Raw genomic sequence first — 12,237 nt, 5'->3', positions numbered from 1 at the left:
ACAGTTTTTCCGAACAACAATGGATTTGAGACACAAGACTGCATAAAGAATTTGAAATAACTTTGCATAATGCAACCTTCCTTAATTCCTAAAACCGTTACTTTACTGGAATAGTTGAAAGTTGTTAAACAATAGAAATTATGCTTAATCTAGACCTTGTAAAAGCAAATGTTTTGGTAATCAAATAATTAGGTGGTTGGAAGGACGGTCTCAAAGGGAACGTGAAATGCAGAAAAAGGGCTAGTAATGACGAATTTTGAACAAAACACAGACTTTACCTGACGCACTCAGTTGTTGCGCATAAACGGACGCATCGAAGTTCTCATCGGGATGAATTCGCCACTTACTAGTAATTGTCTATAGACAAAGAGACAAACCTTGTCCGACGCAGGAAGAGCTGACATGCTCACCCTTTGATAGTTATACTTATCTCTGCTTGTCCGACCTAGTTGGATCAAACAGGGGCGTTTGGCTCATGATCAAAATTGGTCTGAAACTTTGTCAAAACTTTCATTTGAAGAGAACAGGTAAAGCTATAAGTCACCTTACTTTCAATTGATTACGGAAATTTTCGTGATGGGGGTTTCCTAATGCTACTGAGTTCTGTAATGAAAGATGAACGTCTTTTAATTTGAACTGTTACGCGACCTTCTCACGATGACGCCCATCTTTTCCCTTCTTTGTCACAAAACTGATATTACAGGGTATAAATTTGTTCGAGGCTAACAGCAGAAATATTTATAAAAGATAAACTTTTATGTGACTTGCACAAAAAAATTTCTGCCTGTATATTTTTCCTTCAACGCTCTGTTTTCATATCAATTATTTCTGAAGGTCAAGGCTACCTCCTCCGATCAAAGCTTTTTAATTTCTGAAGTGAATGGTGTCAAAATTATAAGTTTGACCAGTCAACAATTAGTTAACTTTAGCTAAATGAAGAGTTCAAATAAACACAACGGCATGTCCTATGTGCAATAGGCATGTCTGCAAACACTGTTGCTAGAGTACTTAATTTGTTATTTAACACAGTGTAAATGAGGAGTAGACTGCCTCTGAAGTACCCTGTGGCAGTGAGAAACCGTAACTTTGTTGAGTTGGTGGTTTACCATAGGTCAACTCGCCCCAGACAGAGATGCCAAACTTGGAATGTTTAACACGTGGTAAAAGATTAGTATAGTTTTTAGCCGGGTAGTGTTACATGATCTAGAGAATACCAGCACTCAAATCGGTGGGCCAAGAAAGACCATGGAAACTAACAGAAATGCAAATTTGAGATTAAAAATATAGGCAATCAAATGCCATATTTCCAGAACTTGGCAACAATATCACGTTGGTTGTAGAACTATTCCTAGTGTTACAAATCTTGAATTAAATTTACTCTAGGTCCCTTAGCATACCATAACTCTTATCTATAATGATTAATTTTTCTGTATATTAAAATATGGTCTTTAGAATTCTAAAAGACAATTTTACAGTCAACAATAAAGGTATCGATAAACTGAGGATAATAAAAGATACGAGCGCTTAAGTGATGAGCATTAACATAAATACTGCTATTAATAACAGGAGTCATCACCCTGTTTTACCTAATGTCTCGGATATTTGGCCGAAGTTATGATCATACTACATAGGATCAATTCTATAGTGTGATTGACGAGTTTAAGTCCAAAACTCGCAACGAATTCAACCATGATGACGAGGTTGAGTGTCGTCCTCTGAGCGGGAAGCGGCTCTTGAGTATTCAGTTACTCCTGAGCATTGAAGACCGTTCCCTCATGGGCTCGCCCTTGAGTGGAGGAGGATGTCACAGGCTGAGTGGTTGAGTTCCAATCCACTATTGGATTCTATGATTTTCTTTTAAATTTCCCTTCAAGGGATAAAAAGTTCACATGAGTCATTGGAGTCCTTACTTGGAATATTTAGGATATTTTTCAGGTTTTCTGGTACAGTATTTAGCTGGGCTCTGCTTTTCTTTTTTACTGTGCATCCTATGGAAGTCATTGCAAAATGGTTTTCCATAAATTAACATGCATTGTACAAGTGGATTTATACTGAAAAAGAATTACAAAACAAAAAGTCTGATAATTAAGGGATGGTGTATAATGGGTATTGATAATTCATAAAGGGTTCACGTAAAGGCATTCGCATAAAGTAGTTGTGATTGACAAATTCGAGTCCAAACCTCACAATGAATTCAACCATGATGACGAGGTTGAGTGTCATCCTCTGAGCAGGGAGCGGCTCTTGAGTATTCAGTTACTCCTGAGCATTGAAGACCGTTCCCTCATGGGCTCGGCCTTAAGTGGAGGAGGAAATCACAGGGTGAGTTCCAACCCACTATTGGATTCAATAATTTTCTTTAAAATTCCCTTCATGGGATAGAAAGTTTCTATAATCACCTGATCCCTTATTAGCAAAATGGAACGCTAACATTCCAAATTTGCAGCTTCTTTAGTTGTCTCATTAGGCATGAACGCTATTTGAATTGCAGCTGTAAGAGGTTGTCTTTTGTGAAATAAGCATTGGAATTAAAGGCAAGGAACAATTGACTTTCAGTGTATTGACAAGAAGGATCGGCGTGTAGCTGAGGATTTTTACTGTGGTATATAAAGTTTACTGCACTCTGTGTTTACCTTTGATTCATCAGTTCAAGGATGACTTTTACAGTGAAGGTTGTCAGGTTTCACTTTGGAGCGATTTTCTAATGTGTAAGTTTGTTTTTATTGATAAGCCATTTGTCTAAATCAGTTGAGTGTAATCTTATATATGCTAGTCGAAGTTGTAACTTGCTTGCAACCTGTCGTTTTAGATAAGTCTGCCTTCTGCAGGCATGGGGGTATTGCAGAGCAGTTTTGATATTTAACCCACACAAGTATGTAGAATTTTTCATCATCTGCCAGCTAATCTTGGCAGCCATTTTAATTTATTGCAGTGAATGTCATTGGAAGGAACGATGTATGTGTTTTTCAGGGGTAGATTTGCATATTAATGGAACCGTAGTGTTGAGTTAGTTTAATCCTCTAGTTAGGTTAAGTCGCCTCGGCCAAGTTGCCAAATATGCACTTCTGTTTACTAAAATTGAGCACGGCATTAATGCTGTTATAAGGTCATAGACGAGGAGGATGCGGTTTGTTCCACTTAGAAAATACATTTTGACCAGTGCTTAATTTGTTCTGTCTTGAAGGCAATGACTTGTAGGTATTAAAGATCAGCATTGTTCTGTATATTTTGCACGGTTGATTTTTAATAGGTTTTTTTAGTTTTAGGTATTTTGATGCATTATTAATTTTATAAAATTTCAAAATTATGGAGTAAAATCTTCTGGTCTGAATCTTTCGAAATTAGTAAAAGAAAGGGTGTATGTTTTAATGAATCAGATTAATTTACTACTATGCTACTTAGATTTAGCCGATTGTGCTGGCACTACCCGTAACTGATGATTTGGATTTTAAGAGAATAGGATAATCACAGTTCGTGCAGGTGTGTAAGGTGTCAAAGAAACGAGCAGGTAAAAGTTACTGCTACTTTGTTACAGATCCAGGCAGCTTATATTGCAGGCACTGGCTCGTCGAAGACAATCTTGACCTGAATCCAAACAGCGAAACAGACCAATATGCAGGAACAGTGATTGAGAAACATTTTGCTGATGCTGCCTGAATGAAGAAACATGAGAGACAATGTGTGACATAAAATCATAAAGTAAAATGATTAAAATCGTGACCTTCATGTTTTTTGGTAATTGAGCTTGTCCGAAAATTTCACCAAAGAAAAAACAAGCTCAGCCGGAGACTTAATTGGTGATACCATATCCTGTTTACTTTACAAATGTTAGGTTAGTTTTCTGACATGAATCACTGGTGATACCATTCTGTCCAAATGAAAATGAAAAGTGGTAGTGGGAGAGAAAGTGTTACAGAAGTAAGTCCCAGTGAATAGGAGAGCCTGGGAAGGAAGGGAGAAATTTTGTTACAGAGAAAGGATGGGACTTAAGCTTCCCTTCAGATTTCTTGTGCAAAATATTAGCATGTAAAGAAAAACAAATTTACCAAAAGAAAGTAAAATCTTCATTCTAAAAGACCAATTCTATAACATTTTACTGTGAAATTAGTAGTTTAGGAAATACTGAAGGAAACGTGAGACAAAATTTGATTTTTCCACTTTTTTTCAAGAAAACTGTATTCCAATTTCGGGATTGTTTGTGAAAAAAGTTTCAGTTTTAGAGCAAAACCTTATGGAAACAAACGTGCAGAATTTAATTTCATTTTTTTTTTTTTTTTTGTCTCTATACGTCTTACCCGTAAGATGCATTGTTTTCAAGAAAAACAAGAAAGTATGAAAAAATATACCTACCAAAAAGGTTAAAAGTGGGAATTACACAATTTTAAAATTGCGGACTTTGTCCCATTTTGGATATGGTGTTACAAAGTGTCCATATAACATGTTCATGCAATAAAACAAACTATTGCAATTTGTTTTACTATATCACCTTTTTTCAACTACTTCCCAAGGAACTTTACAAGTTTGATAATGCTACTAGTGATCATAAAGTGGTAAGCATATTGAAGGTAGATTAATAATAATCATGATTGAGCAATTAATGGGAAGAAGGTCATAAAACACGTGAGTTAGGGGTGACTGGTCAGTTGCCCGTGCAGATTCTGAAAAGGTCTCAGTGGAGATGAGTTAGTTGCATCAGCCTGAAAAGAGGTAAATAAAAAGGGAGAAACTTTTTTACAAGGTTAATGTGAGATGATGAGTAATCTGAGGCAGTGTTTGGCATGGAGCCTGTATTTGTTCACCTGGGTGGTGGGTAGAAGCAGAGGAATGCTGAGAATGCTTCAGTGTTTTCAGTTACGTGTGTTACCAGTTTGGTGCTTGTTTGCAGGACCTCTGTGAAGTTTCGCCTCAGCAGAAAAGCGGATAAGTCTCTGGACAGTGTAACAGGTAATGATCCAGTGGCAGATCCACTACCTGTTCACAGTATGTGCATGCTCTGTTTTCTGGATCGATTAATTGCCAGGTGCGCTTATATCCTAACTGTAGCTGACTGATGATAACTGCGAGTCTTCTGGGTGTGTTCCTGGAAAGAGAAAACTCTGTAATTCGGTGTTTTCTACATACCATTTTGCAGACTTGGATCCTTGGAGAAGTAACTGACGAATTTTGTTATGGACTTCATTCTGGCAGTATGTGAAAATTTTTTGTTTCATTTGCGTGAGGGACTGATTAAGGGCAATACTGATTGTATCGCATTGCAGAGTGCTTTTTGCAAGTTGATCTGCCTCTTTGTTTCCTTGGATTCCTATGTGACTGGGAATCCAATTCAGTGTCACTTGCCTTCCATTGCTCTGATGACCAAAGACTGCGGCTTTTATGGTGGTTAGGATGTGGACATTCTCAGTGTGTGATTGATTCTTTATAGCAAGAATTGCACACTTTGAATCCGTTTGGATTGTTGTTTCTCCTGCCTGGTTTAGGGAGTTTTCTAGCGCCTTTTGGATGGCAACTAGCTCTGTTTGCAGGCTGGAGGCATTGTTAGAAAGTCTCCAGCTCACTTTTAGGGAGGAGGAGACTACTGCTGCAGCTGCTGGTGGTATATTTCGGTCCACTGAACCATCTGTGTAGTAGACATTAGGAGCAGGTGTGTTGTTTGTGGCTGCTTGCACAGCTTGTCTGAGTTGTACTGGAGGACTGAGTGTCTTGTTTGCCAGGAGAGGAGTGAAGTGGAATTTGAAGGGGGTGGGAGTCCAAGGAGGGGCTTGACATAGTTGTCGCTGGGTGTTTCTCTCTTAGTTGCAGCAGCAGCTTCTTGCATGTTGATCCTTCTCAGAATGGTGAGGATGTCCCCCATATGATTCCTTGGAGGATTAAGTTCCTCATGCAGGGGTAGGATTCTTGTTATTTTGTTTTTCAAAGGGCAGTCCCTACTGCTCTTCAAGGTTTTGAAAATGGTGAAGGCATTTCTTTGATCAACTCTGGAAGGGAGAGAGAGAGAAAGAAGGTTGGTTTCTGCTTTTGAGTAGGCAGAGTTTTATCCACATTGGGGCACCTGCAGTGATTCTCACTGCGTTGTTTTGAATCACTTCAAGTGAGCAGACCTGAGAATGTGTCATCTTTAAGTGCCGGTGCCGCATATGCCACTGCAGAATGTAGAACATTCTGATTAGATGACTTGATGCTCCTTGGCGAAGTGAAGTGATTCTTTTCATCTCATTTAGGTGACATTTGGTTTTCTGCTTCAAGTGCTGTATTTCATTTGCCGGCAAGAGCTTATGATTTACATTCTATGGGTTTTCCCATGGTGGAGAGATTATTGGGTGGGTGAGTGTGCTTGATGGCCATAACATTGGTTTTGTCTGTGTTGATTTTAAGGCCAAGTTCTTTGCACTTACCTTTGATCAAGTACAGTGACCACTGGGTTTTCTGCAGTTGAATGTCGCCTGGTTGGCAGACATCATCTGCATAAATGAAGACTTCTACTCCTTTGGGTAGGTTTAGTGTAGCAAGATTTGCCATGAGGACATTAAAGAGAAAGGGACTAAGCATTCCTCCCTGTGGTGTCCCATTTTCATGTTCAATGAACTCAGAGTAGGCTCCTTGAAAGTAGACTCTTGCTTCTCGATTCTGAGTGTACTTTTGTGTCCATGCCAAAAGATTACCTTTTATGCCTCTTTGAACAAGAGAGGAGAGTACGACAGTGGAATTTGCTAACTCATAGGCTCTCTCAAGGTCAAGGAAGACGATTAAGGCCTTCCTTTTATTTACTGTGGATAGTACATCAGTTATGCATTCCTGAGTTCTGGGTCCCTTCCTGTATGTATAGGTACGTGGATGTAGGGGCCTGCTTTCCAGAGTAGCCTATTGAGGACCATCCTCTTGGCTACCTTTTTGATGCAGCTAATTAAACCAAAGGGTCTGTAGGTTCCTGGCTGTTTTGGTTTTAGGAATTGGATTTATGTTATGCTGGCTCCATTTCCTTGGTCTGACTCTTTCAACATAGGCCTTGTTGACCAGCATTAGGTATACTCTCTTTGTAGCTTCTTCCATATTCATGAGCATGCTGTAGGTTATAAGATCGGATGCAGGTGCAGTATCTTTTGCTTTCTTTACGTTAAAGTTTAGTTCCTCCATGGTGAAGGGAGTGTCTATTTGGTCATGGGTTTGCAGGCTTCAAGTACTCTCCTGCTTCTGAGAGGTTCCAGTGCTCTTAGGAATTGCTGAGTGTCAAGGGAGAGTTGCTGGTCTTGTTCTTGTCAGCAAAATTCTGTGTGATTCTATCAGCTTTGCCTTGTGGGTCAGGGTCAAGGGCATTTATGAAATTCTTTTTGCCAGAGACTTCGTTGAACCAGTTCCACAGCTTGGAAATGGGTGTGAGATGGTGTTTTTGTCCCCACCATTTAAACCAGGTTTCTTGTCTCACTTCCTTGGATACCCGAGCAGAGTGAGCTGAGACATCTGTCAGTGTGGCACGCAAGCAGTCTGTTCTGTATCTTCTGAAGAGTTTCCTCACTTGGTTTACTCTTTTGTTCTTCTTTATCTGAGAGTTGTAGTACCAGGCATCTTTGTGGTTTGCATTTGTGGTTGGGTATTTCTTTTTTGGCATGGACACACTAGCAGCACTAGTTCTGTTGTTGCAGAAATCCTGTAGAAATGTGAAACATCCTATGGAAGATGATTTATGTATTCTGTGGACCAGGCAGTCATGATTTTCGAAGGAGTTCCAATTGGCAAAATCAGGGTTCTGGGATGAGGAAGAGGAGTGGGAGGGAGCCTCCTTAACCACTGCCTTGTCTGCAAAGCAAAGTGGTCGGTGATAAGAACGGTGCAGTTCTCATATTGCTCCTTCCTGCAGATTTCTGGAAACCAGAGTGAGATCCAGCCTACCGCTGTGTAGATTTGTGGCCTCATTGCAATTGTTCAACAGTTTCACCTCTGGGAATTCCTAGAATAAAATTTCCAAAGTGCAGGTGGCATCCTGCAGGGTTGGTTTGTTGTCTGGGCTTAGGAGGGGGTGATAAGCATTGAAATAGCCTGCAATAAGGGCATTCTCTCTGGAGGCTTCATCAAAAAGTGCATCTGCTTCTAGGGTGCTGTTTGGTGCTATGTAAACATTGTGGATTGTAAGGGTTGTGCCCTGTAGAATGATTTTGACACTTAATGTCTGGTGGGTTGTGGTTGTCTCTGTGGTTTTGGAGGGAGAGGGAGGTTTCGAGGAAGTGGATTGGGAAGGGGAGGATAATGATTAGAAGGAGTTTGTGCGGAAGGAGGGGAGGAGGATTTTGTACTTTACCTTTCATGTGTGCGTTGTGCTGGAGCCGGGCAGGACATTTCTTCTGCCACGCATGGTGCTTTCCTCTGCAGTTGGGGCAACATGCAATGGTTGGCAGGCCAGCTTTGAATTTGGCCAGACAGATATTTGTTGGGTGTCGTTGGCTGCATATACCGCAGATTTCGACCCCTGTCCATCTTTTCTGGTGGTACCCAAACTGAAGGCACTTGAAACATCGTAAAGGTTCTGGGGTGTAGTCTTCCATCTGAAAAGTACCCAGATTCCTAGATTCACTCGAGAGGTTTTGGGTCCATTAAAGGTGCATATCACTTTATGAGTAGAACGGTTTGATCTTGTGCTGATGCACTTCTCTGCACTCATAATGAAGGACTGGTTCTCAAGAGGGGTGAGTTGTAATTCGGTTGGGTAGTTGCAAACTACCGCTTTCATCAATTGTTCTGTAGGGTTAAGCATAACGAGCTCGGGTGTTTTTCAAGAATTCTACAGTTTCTTGATTCTTTGGGGTGATTGTGAAATTTCCCTTCAGGTTTGGTTTCACAATCATGATTATTGATGGGATTACTGTTGCCTGGGCAGCTACCTTTGCATAGGAAACTGCCCTGAATTTGGGCAGATCATTATCACTAGATTTTTTCACAATTTTGTTAACAGGTTTTGGGACATGCTGAAAAACTATGTTATGTATGAACTTGTGTCCAGGATCCTTTCTCGTCTGAAGTGGAGGGCTCCTCAGTTGCGTGCTGGCCAGGTGCTGGATCTTCTGAGGCTGGGGTCGTCATGGCAGCGTCCATTTCCACACGAGTTGGGGTTATTTCGTTGTCCGATTCATCAGAGTCCATAATCCTCCTCCTGGTGGGGTCTGGGGCTCTGGGGGATTGAGGAGTGAGGGAGCATCTCTCTTCCATCTTACCTGTTTGGAAGAGCTAAGATAGAGAGAGAGAGAGAGAGAGAAAAACCCACACTCACGACACAAGTTAAGGGAAAATGTCTTTTCTTCACTGTTCACCAGAAAGTTCGTTTTTCTTTACACCAAATTTGACTAGTAACTGACATTTTTCCGACATGTTAATCATTGGAGAAATAGCGTAAAATAATTGCCCTTAGCTGGTAAGGCACGGTGTCGCAGAACACAACTCCAAGAGATGTTCTCGGCAAGAGAGCTCGACTGGACTCATTAGGATCATAGGTGTACAAGCCAGGGGGGCTGGATGGCTGCAGGCGCCCCCCCCCCCAGATTTGGGCAGATCAATTTTTCGGGGAGAGTAGCCAATGTAGCAGGGCTGTTCAACTGGCAGACTGTGAGCTAAATCTGGTCCGTGATTGTTTTTTCTTTTTAATAGCTATATTTATACATTTTTTTTATACAATTCAACCATTGCAATTTATTTCAGTACCAGCTACTATTTATTTAGTAATTACATTAAAAAATATAACCCATACTAATTACTCAGTTCAATTTTATACTGTAGGTTTTTTCAGGAATATTGCTTTGTAAATGTACATAAAAATTTGTAGAAACACTTAATTTTTACACACGTGTATATATATATACATACATACATACATACACACACACACACACACACAGTATTATATAGCATGAGAAAGTCTTAGAATATATATATATATATATATATATATATATATATATATATATATATATATATATATCCTATATATATGTAAGATTGACGTCTTGATTTCATTTCACCACTACTTTATTTGCAAGCATTTCATGTCTCTGAATCTCTTATCAAACTTTATGTATGTGTGTGTGTGTGTCCCGTGTTTTCTTCCAACATTTTGTGTGCGTCATCCTCAGAGGGACCCAGACAAAACAAACGACCATCCTTGCATTTTTCCCTCTCAAATGGAACGCAACTTGAGTATGTTTTAGTTTGAAGTCTACCATATTATGCTAATTGTATCCATTAATAAATGTCTTGAATCTCATGCAATTGGCCAAAGAATTTCCTGAACTTGATGTTTCTCAACCATTGTTGTCTTGATTTATGTACAATCACCGCCACTAACTCTGATTCATTGCCTAAACCAGTTGCCAGTATGTCGCTTTCTAACTTAAACACCCGGCCAACCCAAGATGACGTTTCATTATGACCCTTCCTCTGTTTAGAGTCTTAATGATGACCAAACTGTATGTATTGTTTCTGTTTTCGGAGGAGCTGAAGATGCCAAGCTACAGCCTTGCCAGCTGGGTTCACATATTTTCAGCCCTCGAGCCGGCCACTGGATTCATTAATATTCCGAGCTCTGCACTGTATTCATTAATTGTCTGTCCTCTTCCAAACAATCACGACACACGCCTTGGGAGAGTACAGCTTGGCCAGTATGTTTTATCAGTGGAACGCTGCCTGCTTTCCATTGTTGTTTAACATTACTTGCATTGCCATGCAAGCATTCTCTCCTAATTGCCATCTGTCTGCCATTAATGTACCTTGAATTCCATGACAAACTGATGTATGTTTCATCACAGATGTCCGGAACATTAACCTCTTATGTTTTACCTGTCTGTGTAATGATTCTGTACATTTATCTACTACTTCCAGTCTCATGCAAAACGCCTTTGCAGCTACTGCACTGTATTCATTAATCTGTTCGACAGCAACATATGTGGAATTTCCTGGCCTTTTCCATTGATATGCCAATAACAAACACAGATGTCCTAAACATTACCTCTGTTTTTGTCTTCGTCTGTACGTAGATTCTGCAGCATTCAAAACGGGCTGCTCTAGAAGCAAGAGCCCGTGCTGGCACAAGGCCAGCTAAATCTAAAACAACAACACATTCATTCAGTAAGGAACTACCAATAAACCAGTCAATGCCCAGCCAGTATGTCACTCCATACCATCCTTACACTGGTGACCCCGGAGTGACCAAAGGACCCGATGGTAGACATCCGACCCACGATGACGACCCACACGCCAACAAACCCTTTGCCACCTCGACTCAGCCTCCCGTTGTTCCGGAGTCTTCAATAGATGTCTGACCCTCCAAGATGACCCACCCCACCACCGGAGCTATGGACGCCGCCTCCAGGAAGCCTGACGCCGCCCCTGAATTCATTGCGGACGACACCATGAAGGACCAGCTGACATCATCCTTCAGCCTGCTGCTGTCCCCTCGAGCTGGCTAGATGTAAGGATCAGCCGACGTCATCCTTCAGCCCACTGCTGTCCCCTCGAGGGGCTACCGTGGATCAGCTGACGTCATCCTTCAACCTCCCGATTTCCTGCTGGCTGGCGCCGCCTTCAGCCTCCTACCCGCCCCAAAGCCCACCCCCTGTGCCTATTCCAATTGTCAGCAAGACGATTTCGCATCGACGCCTTGCTTGTGGGGAGTATTGTAACGAGACGATCTCACCGATCGCGTCTCTTTCAAATATCGTGTGTAAAAGCCATCCTTCGAGGACCCAGACAAAAACGAGGCATCCCGTTTTCTCTCAAGGAAGACACAACTTCTACCATACAATATTTCTGTCTGTTTCTCCCTAACCATAGTTGTCTATGATTTATATACAATCACCACTACTTGCATTGCCATGCAAGCATTCTAATCATGTATCATAATGTTCCACCGAATCTTCTGTATCAAACTGTATGTATGTTTCTGTTTGTGAAGACGCCAAACGTCTTAAATTTCACATATATTATACTACTGCATTGTATTTATTAATCTGTCTAAACTAGAATCTCATGCAATTGTGCTAGATGTGGAAGTTCCTGGCCTTTCCATTAATATATTTAAAGTAGATACATTTTATTAAGTCTCTCTAAAATGTATTCTGTTTGTCTGATACACAAACACAGATGTCCAATTAAACATTACCTCTGTTTTGCCCTGTCTGTGTGTAGATACTACTTGCAGCTTGCACCAGCCAATAACAACTTCGAAGATTCTATACTTTCATTCAGTAAGGAACTACCAAT

At 40.7% G+C, this 12,237-nt stretch overlaps 1 non-coding gene and 1 pseudogene across 1 annotated transcript; both read left to right on the top strand.

The window, feature by feature from the left end:
• Nucleotides 1–1,614: 1,614 nt before the first annotated feature.
• Nucleotides 1,615–1,820, top strand: LOC136836779 (small nucleolar RNA U3). Its single transcript, XR_010852480.1, has one exon. It is a non-coding gene; the product is annotated as a small nucleolar RNA U3 (small nucleolar RNA).
• A 329-nt stretch (nt 1,821–2,149) lies between these two features.
• Nucleotides 2,150–2,328, top strand: LOC136836784 (small nucleolar RNA U3; annotated as a pseudogene).
• Nucleotides 2,329–12,237: the final 9,909 nt, after the last annotated feature.

This window comes from Macrobrachium rosenbergii, chromosome 56, assembly GCF_040412425.1.
Source record: "Macrobrachium rosenbergii isolate ZJJX-2024 chromosome 56, ASM4041242v1, whole genome shotgun sequence".
NCBI classification, from domain to species: domain Eukaryota; kingdom Metazoa; phylum Arthropoda; class Malacostraca; order Decapoda; family Palaemonidae; genus Macrobrachium; species Macrobrachium rosenbergii.
Note: the sequence above shows the minus strand (reverse complement) of the source record. Positions and strands in the feature narration are given on the sequence as shown.